Source organism: Carassius gibelio, chromosome A2 (genome assembly GCF_023724105.1).
Source record: "Carassius gibelio isolate Cgi1373 ecotype wild population from Czech Republic chromosome A2, carGib1.2-hapl.c, whole genome shotgun sequence".
Lineage (NCBI taxonomy): Eukaryota > Metazoa > Chordata > Actinopteri > Cypriniformes > Cyprinidae > Carassius > Carassius gibelio.
Genome location: NC_068372.1, coordinates 29,213,654 through 29,229,231, shown reverse-complemented (window position 1 = coordinate 29,229,231; position 15,578 = coordinate 29,213,654). Strand labels below are relative to the sequence as shown.

Genomic DNA, 15,578 nt, shown 5'->3' with positions numbered 1-15,578 from the left:
GTCTGATATGAAGTCTTGGTTTTCTATAAGTTTTGCATCTTAACGAAAGCAAAACTGACGTTATTGAGTTTGTGCCCTTGGTGTTTCAGGTACTTTTAATGGTGTCTTGGGAGATTTGGTCCCCTATGTAAAACACTCTTTGAAGAACTTGCTATTTTTGATTCTGCCCTCAAATCTGATAAACAGATAAATGGTGTAGTTAAATCTAGTTTTCTTTTTTTTTTTTTTTTTTTAAATAAGATCATTGTAAGGCTAAGAGGTTTTCAACATTTACAGAGTTGGTGAGATTGATTAATGCTAGACAAAGCCAGATCATTAAGGTCATCTCAACAAGATTGACGAAGGTTTTGAGATCTAGACTTAAGTCGAGGGGGAGTGTTGGTCTAATTTCGGTCCAAAAATGAATCTCCACAGAGTCTGAATTTAATATTTAAAGTTTAAAACTTACCTTTTCTCTTAGGCTTGATATTGATTTTTAAAGTTGTTTTGCAGTCTCTTTATTCTCTTTTGGCTTCTTTTTAGATATTTATGCTTTGTCTTTATGTACAGCACAATGGTCAACTATTGTTGTTTTTATTTGTGCTATATAAATTTGATTTGATTTGATCACTGAAATGTAGGGATGTAACGATTAACCCCAAGCCCGTTGCGAATCGATTCAAATATGTGACTATTTCACAAAACTGAAACCAAACCATTCTGTTTGTTGCTTCAATATTTCGAAATTATAAAATCAAATTAGATTAAAAACTGCTCGTGTTGCATGTATGCAGAATCATTATAAAAATGCAGTGGTTGGTTGTAATTTTAAATGGAAAGAACACAAAGCAATTAAATTCTTTTTTTTTTGTAAATATGAAGAGATTTATTTGTTTATTTGATTTGGGGGTTGTTTACATTTCCAGTTTAGTTTAGTTATTTACAGTTACATTTTATATAAAGTTTGTCATTTAGCAGACACTTTAATCCAAAGCTACTTACAAATGACGACAATAGAAGCAATTAAAAGCAAAAAGAAGGAATATGCAAGTGCTATATTAGTATATTATTAGTTATATATTTCAATTTCACAAAGAAATTGGGCAGCATTTCGTCAAAGCAATAATGAATGGACACATTTAGTTTATAATTTATCTTCACACGTGCAGCATAAGGTCATGTGACAACAATTGTAGTGTGCTACGGTTTATCGTAAAACATTTGTCAATACTCATGTAGTAAATACTGCTCCGTGTATAAATCTAATTTTGTTCAAATTAAAATCGAATCGTGAGTTGAGTGAATCATTACATCCCTAATGAAATCTCTAACTTTATTCTATAAGACATTCTATAAAGCTCACCAGACTTGGCAACAGTAACCAGGGGGCGGAGCTTAGTGAAGGATGAGTTGGATCTTTATTTTTCAGATTGTAGCGGTGATGACTGAAGGTTTATTTTCATGTTGTGCTGCTAAGGGCAGCTTGATTAAGCGTTGATTGGTTTCTAGGAAGCTTTCAATCAGTGTGTCTGTGTTTGCTGGTCTATACGCACGTCCTGTCAGGAAGTCGAGAGACTCTTTACTCACACTCATGAAGGGGTGTGAAATGTTGACAAAAATGATGCTGAGTGTAGTATTGTGCTGGTATTCTGGCAGGTTTAGGACTGCTGTGGATAGCTGACTTCTGAAGCTTTTGATATTCGATGATTAGTGCAGGAAAATATTTGGAATGATTTTGGGGAAAATAAGGTAATTTTTTTTTTTTTTTTTGGTCATTATAGCTATGAAATGTTACATTTTCCTACCAAATTCTTTGCTTTCATTTTTTTTCTGGATTACATTATAATTGTTTAATTAAATTGTAATAATCAAAAGAGTGACATTCAGTTATATTCTCAAAACAGTCTCTGTTTTAATTTTTCTGTATTTTGTGTTAATGCAATGACTTCATAGAAATGAATGGTAATCAAACTATTGTATAAAACTTCAATAGTTTATTCTTTTAATATGTAATCAGACAAAATTTAAAAATTCCTTTCATTTTTGGCAAACAAAGTGATGCACCACAAAGGACTACATTTAAAATTAAAACTTGGATGAAAATTTGTGAAATAGTTATGTATATAAATATGAATTAAATAATTTCCATTATTCCTTGCAGTTGCTTTCTATTTCTCACTTTGGAAAAAGTTACCAAAATAACTATTGGTACACATTTTTGTCTAGATCGTGTAAGTTTTAGAGTGTCTGCTTGTAGCAGTATGTCGCTAAAATTTTTATAAAATGTTTATGATTCAGAATGCTAAATAAATGTTTACCGTATTTTCCGGACTATAAGTCACACTTTTTTCATAGTTTGGCTGGTCCTGCGACTAATAGTCTGGTGCCACTTATCAAAATTAATTTTACATGAACCGCGAGAAATGAAACAAGAGAAAACATTACCGTCTGCTCCTGTAGTCTCTACACTGAGAACATATAGCACCCTCTCGTGGCTGTAGATGGTAACGTTTTCTCTTGGGTCTTGGTTCTAAATAAATGTGTCTTATAGTCCAGTGCAACTTATATTTTTTTTTTCCTCATCATGACCTATGTTTGGACTGATGCGACTTCTACTCAGGTGCGACTTATAGTCCGAAAAATACGGTACTTTTATTAAGATGTGAAGTTCGTATGTAAATGCAACAACTTAAAATCGGTCAAAATGCTTCCAAATGATGAAATTCTGTGTTTATTGTTGTTGCTTTTTACCGTTGTTCTGCAACAATTGTTTGCTTTGAGTGTTCTCAGTGTTCAGTAAATGTAATATTCAGTTATGCTGGCGTACCAGTGAATCAAGTCGTAAAACTCGATCACTTGGGTCTTATGTTGTGTTTCAGCAAGCTTTGTAAAGGAGCTTCTAAACAATGGTCAGGCCATCTCGCAATGTCATGTCTCTGACACTTGAGATGAGACGACCAGCATCCTCATGCTCTTCAGCAGATTGTCTGGAGAACTTGAGACGTTCTTGTCTGCTCCATTGTTCGAGCACACATTACCTTCTCATCAATTCAAACCTTCTAACACCATCATGAGTCTAATTACAGCGGACAGCAGAGTCACATTAAAACACACGACCGAGTCCCATCTACTTCTCAACTAGGCATACACTTACTTGTGTTTTCATTTTACAAAGACCTCTGTCATCTTTTAACGTTTGGAGTAGTTAAATATCAGTCTGGTTGATGTATTTGGTCTATCAATCAATGCCAATGTGCTCGAAAGGTCCAAATATTGACCGATATTAAATAGGCATGCTTTTTGATAAAAAATATATTTAGCCATTAAAATGTAATTGAGAAAAAAATATTACAGCCTGTGTTTTTTATTAATCATTTTTGGGTGAATTAGGAATAAAATTATAAAATAAAATTCATTAAGTTTTAAGTGATCTATATATTAGCATTGCATGTTTAATTCTTGTTCAGCATGGAATAGGAAACTGTATGGCGTAAATGTACTGTCCCTTTAATCGATTATACAATGATTAATGATAATCAACTGATAATGTCTAATTTTCACAACCAATGTTTTCTGAAATTATTTGAAATATGTAAGATTTTGCTGAACAAATGATACCAAGGTGTACCTCAGTCGCTATTATAATCCTTCATTTAATTAGACACACTAAAATCCATATAATCGTTTTTTTGGATGCAAAATACTGTCATACTTAACATAGACAATGTCACAATGCTTTATTTGACTCTTGTCCAATCAACAATCTGCTGTTTTTTATTATTATAGCATAATTACTATCAGACTGTATGGACAGGTGCAAAGCAAACAGGTTACGAGCTTTTAATTTCACAAACCTTTATTAGATTACTTACTGTTGACATTTAAATCAGTGATGCGGGATTTGGTTCTTTTCATACAGGTCAAAGATTAATGAGATTATTTTTGGCATAAAACTGGTGAACCATATCTACGGTGTTTTGTCAATTACCACTGAACATCATTTTCAAAATTAAAGGTTTTGAGTGTAGAAATTGCACTAGGAATATTAGTTTTGCTTGATATAGATTAATATAACAGCCAATCACACAGCTTGCTTCAACAGCTGTTCACCATTTGTTTTTTAGAAAAATGTCTTTATGGCAAAAATTTTGCCAAAATTCTGGTTCAGTTTAACTTGAAGAAATTGTGACAAATATATTACTGTTGTATTCTAAAATGTACTTTCCATAGTGCTGATGATGATAATAATAATATAATTTTTCAAGATATATCATGCTTTTCTTCCTCGTTTTAATTTATTGTTCTGGTCTGTGACATCTTATTCAACAATAAACAAATAAGTAAATAAAAAATGCAGTTATTATAAATTAATTGTATTGTCATCAAACACACAAAAAAAATGGAAAACAGACTTCAAGGAAAAATTAAATGGATTTCAAGTTATGTTTATCATCAAGAAGTTGCATTCATTCTTCAAGTCTAACAAAAATGTGGAAAGCATTTTCTTAACGGTAAATGAATATCATAGTAATATTTTTGGTTGCATCGCCCAGTCCAACTTTAAACTTTGCACATTTATCGATAAACATTAGTTTGCAGATAGATCTCTGAAATGCCTGACAGTGAATCTGACACCAGTGGGATTTAACAGCAACATAATGAAGGCTTGTGTGAAAATCTTAGATTCAAGAAAAACTAGTTTGGTCGCTTTGGTGAATTTTGGCAGCATTTTGATTGTAATTTTGGGAAATGGTGGTGCTTTGTCTGGTCCTGTCTTTTTGAACACGTCGAATACATGCTGTAAACTGAAATTGTTCTCTGTTGCACTCAGTCTGTGTGTGTTTTTGAGTGTTGGATTATGCTGGAGTCATGTGAAGTGAAACCAACCTCGCAAATACAGGAACAAGAAACCTACTTTGACAGCAGCGTGTTGCTTGTGCATAATGTGTGTGTTTGTGCCAAAAGTGGGCGGAGCGTTCAGTTTGCACAACATGTGCTTGACAGGAACGTGTTGTCAAGCTCTTTTTTTTAATGAGTGTAGTTGCATCGAGACGGTTGACTGTCATGTGCTGGTTTTGCAGGAGCTGCAACAACTTACAAGGCCTGAGCGTGTTTATCTAACTGCAATTCATAAATAATTACCAAATGTTAGCATGAATTGAATTCTAAATCATTTTGTTATAATGGCCATTGCATGTTTTTGACATTATGATAATTTAAATAGTCATAATTAAACATAATTGAATTGCTAACATATAAAACATACCTCTAGTCACACACCTTCTTGTACTTTATTATACGATTTTCATACGATTCATACGATTTTCAGTTATCATAATGACTTGTTACTTGTTGGCTGCTCCAAAGCATCTATTTGTTTGTATATTTATTTGTATGCTTTATTGCTTGAAATTCATATTTACATTTATGTATTTTTTAAAACATAAAAACTATAATATTAGTAGTAGTAGTAGTAGTAGTAGTAATAATAATATTTTATTATAAATGTTTACATTAACTCTAAAAAATTATATGCATATAGCTTTGTAATCCTATAAATGCTAAATATGATTAAACTTAACTGTAATATTAATAATAATAGTAATAATTTCTTAATGTTGACATTTAAAACAATGGTATTTAATAAAAATGTACAATAATAATAATAATAACAATAATAATAATAACAATTTATACACACAGGTGTGTTTATTAAAACATGCATTTTATATTGATGCTTTTATTAAAGCATCCATTTATGTATTTATCATATTTTTTTATGCATGTTTTATCTTGCATGTTATTATGTATTGTTTAGTTTTACTACAAATTTGGCATTTATATACATATTTATATTGTATATAACTACAACTGTCATTTCAAACAATAAAGTGTGGTTAATGGTTTTTAAGATCATGAAAAACATAAATGTATATGATACAGATGTATAATTTGCAAGCCTTTGATGCATTTTGATTGTTAAAACAATACTGTATTGAACTATATTGTGGTATTTATTTATAATCAGGCACTGAATGGAAATCCCCCAAAAGTCCTTTTAGCCAGTAGAATCGTTTAGAGGCGAAGCGTGCTAGAATTTGAACAGGCTTTTGGCACAATATCAGAGCTGGGTGATACTCATTCGCTGTCTCTGGCAAGGAAATGTATGTGATTGGATGTGTGGATGAAAGGGACTGAGGAGGCAGATGTGGATATCTAACGTCTTTACCCATGATCCCGTTCTTAGTGTGGCAGCAGTATGGGATTACTGTGTTTTAAGTGAGGCTCAAAGGAAAGAGGAATAAAAGATTTGTTATTTTTGACTGACGGGTTTAAGGCACATTTCAGTGATGGTGAACTGACTTGAAATGGAATAAAAAGAGGCCTGTGCTGTCAGGAGCGCTGTCTGTTTTACTCATATTTAATAATGGGATGGTTCCTGTTCTTGGTTTGTCTTGCTTTGATGTGGTGGTTTTGTTAGGTTTTTAAAAAAAATGTAAATTAATTTTATCACTAATGTAAAGAAATGAGTAGAAAACCATTTTCATTTCTGTGTAAAATTCTCCCCAATTCACCAATTTCCTTCAAAATGCAAGTTATTGACATTTTCTTTTCTTTAGCAGTGTGAGTACAGTCATATGCTTATATATTGCATTATATTATATTGAGATATTATTTTTCTCACTCTATAGCATCAATATTTATTTTATTTATGTGTGCATTAATATTCCCTAAAGCCAGTAAATAAACAAAAAAAACATATTGTATAAATAAGCGCAGTTTTCTATTAGATACCATGTTGGGCAGAAACAAACGTGTCTTTGCTGCAGTTTTTTCTTTATCAGTATAATATTTGCAGACATTGTCTAAAGAATAAATGACAAATATTTTGAAAACATGTTACTTTTATTTCTTATTTTGTATACAATTTTTATATATTTTTTTTTAAATAAAAACACCAATCAATTAATTGTTTTTATTAATTATTTTTTAATTTATTCATTAATTAATTTATTTTTAAAAATAAATTATAATGTATTTATTTACAATAAAATATTATAGTAATACTAATACTTTTTAAATAGTTCTAATAATAGTTTTTTTGTTTAGTTATTTGGCATTTATGTAGATGACTACAAAGTTAATTTAAGTATGCATGCAAATAAATGTTTATTGTGGTACATTATTGTTTGGATGTTGCAAAGAAGACATCTAGGCAGATTTCTGTCTTTTAGCAGCTGAACCCTGTACTGGTCTGTTTATTGTTTAGTGTTTAGAAGCAGTTTAGGCATTGTTTGACCCTTTGACCTTTCTTACCCTGTCTAGACGTCTCCTGACAGATGTCAGGGGTTTTGAATTAAGTAATGATGCTCGCTCTCATTGTATTTGTTGAATAATGTTTGTGTTCTCTGTTGTACACGTTTTCTTTTCAGTCTTGCATCGAAAGCGGTTTTAAATGCATTTTCGAATTCAAACGCTTTGCAATTAAGCTGTCATTGAATTCTGGTCGTTGTTGTTGTTGTATTCTCAGAGGTCCGAGGATCCGGGTCATTCCCATGAGCCTGGTTAAGAGATATCATCTCAGGATAAGTCTATTAAAGCGTCTGTGACTCACCCTGCATCGGACTGAGTCACCAGAGTCACAAGCATGTGCATTTAATATGCAGAAATCTTCTCTGTATAGTATTTTAGTAGTAGTAGTAGTAGTAGTAGTAATAAAACCACTGTGAAGCCCTAAAGCGCAGTCACCAAGAACGAACAAGTTCATTTAAATGAATCGGTCTCAAAAGCACGAAATATAATTCTTAATTGTTTTATAGGAGTCATGAAGGAGACAGTCCTGTTCCCTTCCCTAACTGTTTCGGTCTTTCTGATCCTCTCTGTACAGTTCGATGTGTAATCGGCCTGAGCACGAGTAGGAAGCTGATTATAAACACACAGCCACAGCAAGACTTACACTCATCTACTGGCCTGTGCCCTAATCCCTCTCTCCCTCTCTTTCTCTGTTTCCGTCTCGCTCTTTTCCTCCACGCTGTTCTCGCTTCATTCCAGTTTCCAGCTCCGTTCGGTTGCCCCCCCGGCCCTGTCTGTGTAATCTGCATTAAAAGGTGCATTGTTCTGTGTGGCGTGGGTATCTGTGGTCATTAACCTACATACTGAGAAGCAGGCCGCTGGCTTCTTAAAGCTTTCTCAGATGCCCTCTGATCAGGAAGTTCAGCGCTCGCTTCTCAGTCTGTTAACCCTTTCCTTCCCCTTTGCACAGTGTTTTGGCAAAGACTCGCTGTCAGTTATAAACACTAGGGAAAACATTAGTGCAATTTGACCCCCACCCCTTGTTTGTCACTACGGCTTTACCAATATTGTCATACACTGCAATACTGTTTTATGCTTTTTCTCAAAGCTTTTGTACACACACACTTTGTCAACGAAAGATATGAGAAGCATTTTCTCCTCTTTTAAAGGTTGATAAGCCTGTTTATTTTGCTGTTTGAACTATGCACAATTAGGCAATACGGTTTCATTTTATTATTTGCATTTAGCATTTTTTCATTGCTGTCTGCAAAACTGTTGCAAAAGATATAACTGATGCATTCATAAAATAAAAAAATAAAATATTATAATTGAAAAAACAGGTTCAAAATTTAACTTTTTTTTATAACCTTATGTACATTTTAAGGCGTCATTAGTATAACGGCCATTAGTTCACTTTACTGCAATTCACAAATCCTCTCCCTTGGCCTCATGGGATGGTTAAGTGTTCATCAAATGCACAGTAATAAATAATCCAAAGATTATTAGAGTACATTTTACAAGGAAAATAACATTTCAGTATTTCTACAGAAAGTGTAGACGTATTCAATGTGTCACTTGCTGATTCTTTGTAATTAATTGAATTAATTAATAATTAATTGAACATTTCAGTCCTAAAACCTTCATCAGGTATCACTGCAGTGATACATAATCAATGATGTTACACATTATAATATTAGAAACATCCTGTAGAAAGGTTATCTCAAAACTTACTCTTATTATAACACAATAGATGCAAAAGGCAATCCACTAGTTTAAAAATACACTAGCATCACATTGAACTGCACTTCTTCCCCATAAGTGATAAAGTTTGAAGAGTAAATATCCAGAATAACTCTCATCTTAATAAAAGCTTTTCTATATCACCCCTTCTCGGTGACTCCCTATGACAACAAACAACAACAAATGACTTTGACTTGGAAGTTTTACATAAATTAGATTATTAGAGTACATAGGGCCTTATGAAATCTGTTTTATTTTTTCCCAAAATCTTTTAAAAATACAAAAAGTTTTTAATGTTTTTTTTTAATGGTTAAATGAAAGTTTATCAATCAAAAAGTATGTTTTGAAATTATAAAACTTATAGCAATTACTTTTTTAGGGCCCTACAAAATGCATCTTCTTTTTTTTTCTTCTGGTAATTAAATGAAGGCTTAAAACATATTAATTACATTTTTCTCATAATCCAATAAAAATTAAACTATTTTCCCAGAGAAAACTAAGTGCTACACAATTTGGTGTACTGTTAAAATAAAAAGAAATGGATGAAAAATTTTGAAAAAATTAATTTTAATCATCCTCATTTTGCTAAAATCAAAGGTCCTTAAGTATGTTTTACAAGAAAATATGTTTTTTGTTTTTTTCTATACTAAAATTATAAATTTACTTCAGCATGTAACTTGCTGATTCTTTGCAATTATTTGTCAAAAGGAGAAAAAAAGGATATGTAATGATATGAAATCTGGCATATGTTGGCCATGACTCGTGTCACTCTTGAGGTTGTTGTTGTTGTTGTTGTGTTGATCAGGGATTACTATCCTCACGTGAGTGGAGCTCTTGTTGTTGTGTTTTGATATATATATATATATATATATATATATATATATATATATATATATATATATATATATATATATATATATATATATATATATATATTTATATTTATGTGTGTGTTGTATGATTTTAGCAGAATGTTTGGAGGAGGGGAGCACATTTACTTGGGCAAATAACGGCGGGACATTCAGATGATGTTGTTATAGCGGTCAGGCTTGAGACGCGAGCTGTGAGCGGCCTTTTGTTTTTATGAAAGCGTATGAGTGGTGCGTTTGCGACTCTCGCTTTTCCTAAAGACTGTCCTGATCACCTGGATGCACTTTTCATTTTGTGAACATTGAGTGTAATGCTCTGTGTTTTATCATGCACTTGTATGTTGTAGAATAAGGTGAGATGTGTTTGTGTGTGTGTGTATTAATGCTTGTGTTGGTAAATGTCCGAATGGAAAATGATTTCTCGTAATTGGAAGCTTGGGTTTGTCATGTGACCTTCAGCAGTAGCCAATGACAGCTCGTCTTTTCATTCAGAATAGCACTAGAGCTCTGAAATGATTCGAAACCACTACAAAGGATTTTAATAATAAATTATTTTCAGGATTCAGATTTTATGATTTTTCTGAAGTCTGTTTTAAAACATAATGTATAATGTATTTTTACTTTTCTTCACAGACTGATTTTGCCAGAACTTGAATGCGTATCTTTTTGATTTAGATTTTTATTTTATTTTATGATAATATTTGATAATTCTCAAAATACTTTCTAAGTTACAGTACATTAGGCAAAACTTAGTACATACTTGAGCAATACTTTCTAACAATCAATTATCATTTTAAGTTAATTTCTACATCTAATAATAGATTTTTTTTACATTTCAAGTCGTATAAATTATCATTAGTTACAATTTGAGGAATCCGTGAACAGAAGCAGAATTGAACCTTATAGAAAACAGTTACTGTATTAACTCGTATCTATTCACAATTATACCATTTAACTATGATTTTTTTTTTTGTCCACTTGCCGTTCATTTTACATTTTGAAACTGAATATTAAAAAAATATGGGAATTTATTTTAATCATTGGGATTTTATTGGTTTGTGAACTGAATGCAAGTTAAATATCTAATTGTCTTTTGCGTATTATTAAATATAAAGCTCAGTTTTAAGTTATTTATGAGGTAAACCCATTTCATTTTGATGTAAGATTAAAAATCATTTGTTTCTTTGTGTATTTAATAAGATGAAGTAAAGTAAAATGTTCAAACTAACCCTATAGACTATAATACAGTTCTGTTAGATTTTCTCATGTGTGTGCATTTGAAATTGAAACTGAGAACGTAAAAAATGTCAAGTGCTAAAAATTCCCATTGCAAGATGACAAACGGCTTGTTTTACGATATGAAAGTGTGACTAGGTCTATGTCTCATTTGGACCACATGCTCTCAGTACACACATCAAAATACAGGTTTTCTATCCTCCACATGTGCGCTGCGAGCATGTGCTGTGTGTAGAAACTATTCTTAGTGTGTCTGCAGTCACTAAACCTCCTCTGCAGTCACTAGATCAGGTTACCGTGTTCCATGCAGCTCTTTCACATGACATCGAACGTGTGTGTGTGTGTGTATGGGTTCACTTAGATACACTTTGGGGACAAATTTGTCATCAGAAATGAGCTAAATCTAACAAACCTTCCTTTTGACCATATTTGGCGATGAACCCATTAGGTACAATAAAAAAAAGTAAACAATGTTTATTTTAAAATTTCCTTTTTGAGTGTAGTGTGGGATTGGATTAGTTTATAGTAATCATTAATAGGCTTGAATAATAAATTATTGTGTGTCCTATTTTAAATGGCAAAGAAATTGGAATACAATATATATTTTTTGTATTTTAGAATACTAAATAGAAGATTTTTAACAGTCCTGTTGCGGCGCAGACACAGTTTCAGCATAGTTCGTCAGTACAGTCAGTAATGTAGCTTATTGAAAAGTTAATATCTTTCTACAGTCCAATAGATGGCAGTGACTTGAGTCTGTTGAATGCTCATTTAACACTACGTTGTCACATAGTTGGAAATATTCAATACGAAGTAAATAAACAACAATGTCACCATCTTTTACTCTCACAATGAGCTTATAATATTCGTTTGCTTCATTAGTAGAGCCCTTTGATTGCTGCGATGCAGAAAACATGGACTGAATTGCAGAATCCAGTCATAAAAACTTAATTTACTGTATAATGCAGAATTTGTCTTATTTTGATGATTAAACACGCACACACACACATATGTTTGTTTTTGTGTAAAGTGTGTTCATCCCATAGGCGTAATGGTTTTTATAATGTAGAAACTGTATATTCTATGTCCCTTCACCAACCCTAGCCCTAACCCTAACCCTCACAGGAAACTTTGTGCATTTTTACTTTCTCAAAAAACCTCATTCTGTATGATTTATAAGTGTTTTGAAAAATGGGGACATGGGTTATGTCCTCATAATTCCCCCTATCCTTGTAATATCTGTGTCATACCCATGTCATTATACAGAGTTGTGTCCTGATATGTCACAAAAACATGCCCATACACACACACACACACACACACAGTACTGTGCAAAAGTCTTAGGCTACTAGTATTTTCACCAACAAAAATGGTTTTAAGTCAGTTTTTTTATCTTTTGCTGTAGTGTCAGTAGTAAATATCAGTTGACATTTCCAAACATAATTTTTGCTATTAATTGTAATAATCCAGTGAGAGTTCTGTTTGCACGAGGAGTCTGACAACAGTCAGTGCTCCACACAGAGATCTGATCTCACCATCATCCAGTCTGTCTGAAGAAACAGAGACCGAATAAATCCAGATGAACTGTGGCAATGTCTCCAAGAGTGCACCTAGGACAAAAGCTTTTTTTAACGCATAGTGTGGTCACACCAAAGGTTGATTTTAACTTTGTTAATAGAAGTACATTAATAAAATCTATTTATGGCTTTAATCTTGATTGCATCCTCACGTTACAGCATTTGTGCACAAGTGTATATATATGTCTACATATAAAGAGTATCGGCCGATATATTGGTACCACTCATTTTTTTTTACTCCCTAATATTGGAATCGACACTGGCCCACAAATCCCATATCGTCAGGCTCTAGTTTTAATGAGTGAGTCATTTAGGAGTACTCCATTCAATTAATTTCAAGTTTGTTTGTATAGCGCTTCTTACGATACAAATCATTCCAAAGCAACTTTACAAAAAATGTAGTTTTTACAATATTTAGTAGTAGCTTATCAGTGGTGACTGTCAGTTTATGTGCATATGGAAGACATTTTCTGAAAAATTTAATTAAAAGACGTAGTCGAACAGACGATGAACACTATTCATAGCAGTTATTATATGATGCAATCACACTGGTAGCAAAATTTTGAGTACTGAATGGAGATCTTTAGAACCGTGCTGGAATGCATTTAAATTGCATGGTTTATTTTATTTTTTTGATTATCAAGGCTTACAAACAGATGCAAATGATAAACCTTTTGTGACATGTGGCAGTGGCCCGATTCGATTGGGCAAGTGACAAATCCTTCACCTGTCCTTTCACGCTGGATATTTGCCAGTCCTTAGTGTCGAGCCCTGATAAGTTTTGCTGTTTTGCACAATTTTGCACTGCAGATATTTAAAGCACTTGAAGTAGAATGATTGTGTCTTTTTATTGCATAAAGCTGCTGGATTCTTTACTCCTGATTTTTATTGGTAGCAGCTGTCCGTGACTCAGGCACAAAACTTGTCATCTCAAAAACATCAGTTCTTTGCCGTTTCAGAGGGCTTCAGCAAAGTCTTGCCACTTTCTCTTCCGCTGTATGGTTATGCCGAGACTGCAGTGAGTGTTTAGTATGAGCAGAAAGATTTAGCACAACACCAACTCCGTCGGATTACGACATGCTGCTGTTACACCTTTTTTCACTCTATAACACTTTCCATCACTCGGAATGCATCACCAAGCAGATGTTTAACACACAAATGTGCCATCTAAACTCTGTCATGACACTTCCTCCATGAAATACAGAGCATATCGAGCTATAATGCTGTCTGTTGTACAGTTCTAACCTATGTGATGTCCATTTGTTTTCCTTCAGTAACGCCTGAATAAATCCAAAGCATTCTGGGAAGCTCATTTCTAGGTCTGCCTTTCCAGAAGTGAATATGTTAGTGCTAACAGTGATAATCATGCTATATATAACAGTATTTAGAGACGTACAAAAGCCAGCCCTTAGTAAGTAAACAGAGGCCGCATTACGGAGATTTGCGTACGCTATGATTGCTTTCACTGAGGTCCTCTGTTCTGTATTATGTGTAAACCTTGTGCTTACTACTGTATCAGACAGTAGCTTAAAAATCTATTATGTCCTGTCGCAGTAAAAAGGAAAATTCTGAATATCTGTATTATGTGGGATTGTGTTAATATTTAAGATTATTTATTATTATCCATTCTGATTATTTATTATTTAAGATTATTATTTAAGATTGTCAATGACCGATCTGTTTATTTTGAGGCTTGCAGTACACTGGAGATTTACTTAATGGTATTTTTTTAAAAATAATAATAAATAAAACTTAAATGGCTAGTTTTTGATCTGTATTTGTATATGTTTAATACATTCTAATATAGACATCATTTTGAGTGTCATAATTATATCTTAGAATGTTTTTACAAACTAAAAGTCATAACTGGTGAAAAACTTGTCATAATTATGACTTGGCATGTGATTTATTTTTATTTATGATTTGCATGTCTTAATATTTTAAAAACATTCTAAGCCATAATTATGACAAAAGTAGATTTTATTGGTCCTAATTTTACTGTCATAATTATTACTCAAAATTTATTAAACTAAATGCATATAAATTCAGAAATATGACAAAAATGCATGACTTTTTTGGTCATAGTTTTGACTCATAATTATGTTTTTCTGTCATTTATTATTTGGAGTGATTAAAAATACATGCAAATAAAGTCATAAATATGACAGTAATTTTTTTTTTTGTTCTAATTATGATTTAGTAGTAAGTCAATCTCATTTTGTATTTTCTCACTTTTCAATCTGAAAGGTTTTGCTTTGTGTCGGCTTTAAAATGTCACGCAGCAGGAGCTCTTAATAAAACACAGCGCATGGCATGCATGAAATTTATTATCGTACTACTGTCTGTACATTAACAAATAGGATTCGAGTTTCATGAATCCTCAATGTAAACAAATGAACCATTTTGAAGAGATATTTCCAGTTCTGAATACATGTGTTCCATTGTCAGCATTGCCTCTGTAGGCACTTTTATTTTTTAGAGCAACAGTTTGAAGCGAATCTTGCTCAGCAAGTTAGTTAACATTACTTAAACCGTGCGTTTATACCTAGATACTTGAATAACACATCCAGTTTAATGCCCCAGACATCTGAAGGATACAGTATTGCTCTCTGGAGTCCTGAGTCATGTTATTGAATTTGCTTAATAAAATAACTTTTAATTAATTTTTGCATCGTTAATAATATATTTATTATGTGTTTTATAAAGCAATTAAGCAGTGCTGTTATATTGTACCTGAGGAATCACGTTAAAATTAAGCTGTTTATAACATGCCATGTTTATATTAAAAAATGCACTGCGGTTTTTTTTTTTTAGGGCTTTCGACATTGTCTTGTGATGCATTGCAGGTGTTGAACAGAAGATTGCAGAGCATGCTGAAGATAGC

The 15,578-nt window shown here is 32.5% G+C and overlaps 1 protein-coding gene across 3 annotated transcripts in view; it reads left to right on the top strand.

Annotated features, from left to right (window-relative positions):
- LOC127937717 (ankyrin repeat domain-containing protein 12) overlaps positions 1-15,578 on the top strand; it is a 48,645-nt gene that overhangs the window by 7,128 nt on the left and 25,939 nt on the right. The window contains exon 1 of one of the 3 annotated variants that reach the window (XM_052534299.1): positions 1,173-1,728. The exons of the other annotated variants lie outside the window; for them this stretch is intronic. The gene's annotated coding sequence lies outside the window, so the exon portion shown is untranslated. Of the gene's footprint in view, positions 1-1,172; positions 1,729-15,578 lie in introns of those variants that run through there. 3 annotated transcript variants of the gene reach the window in all.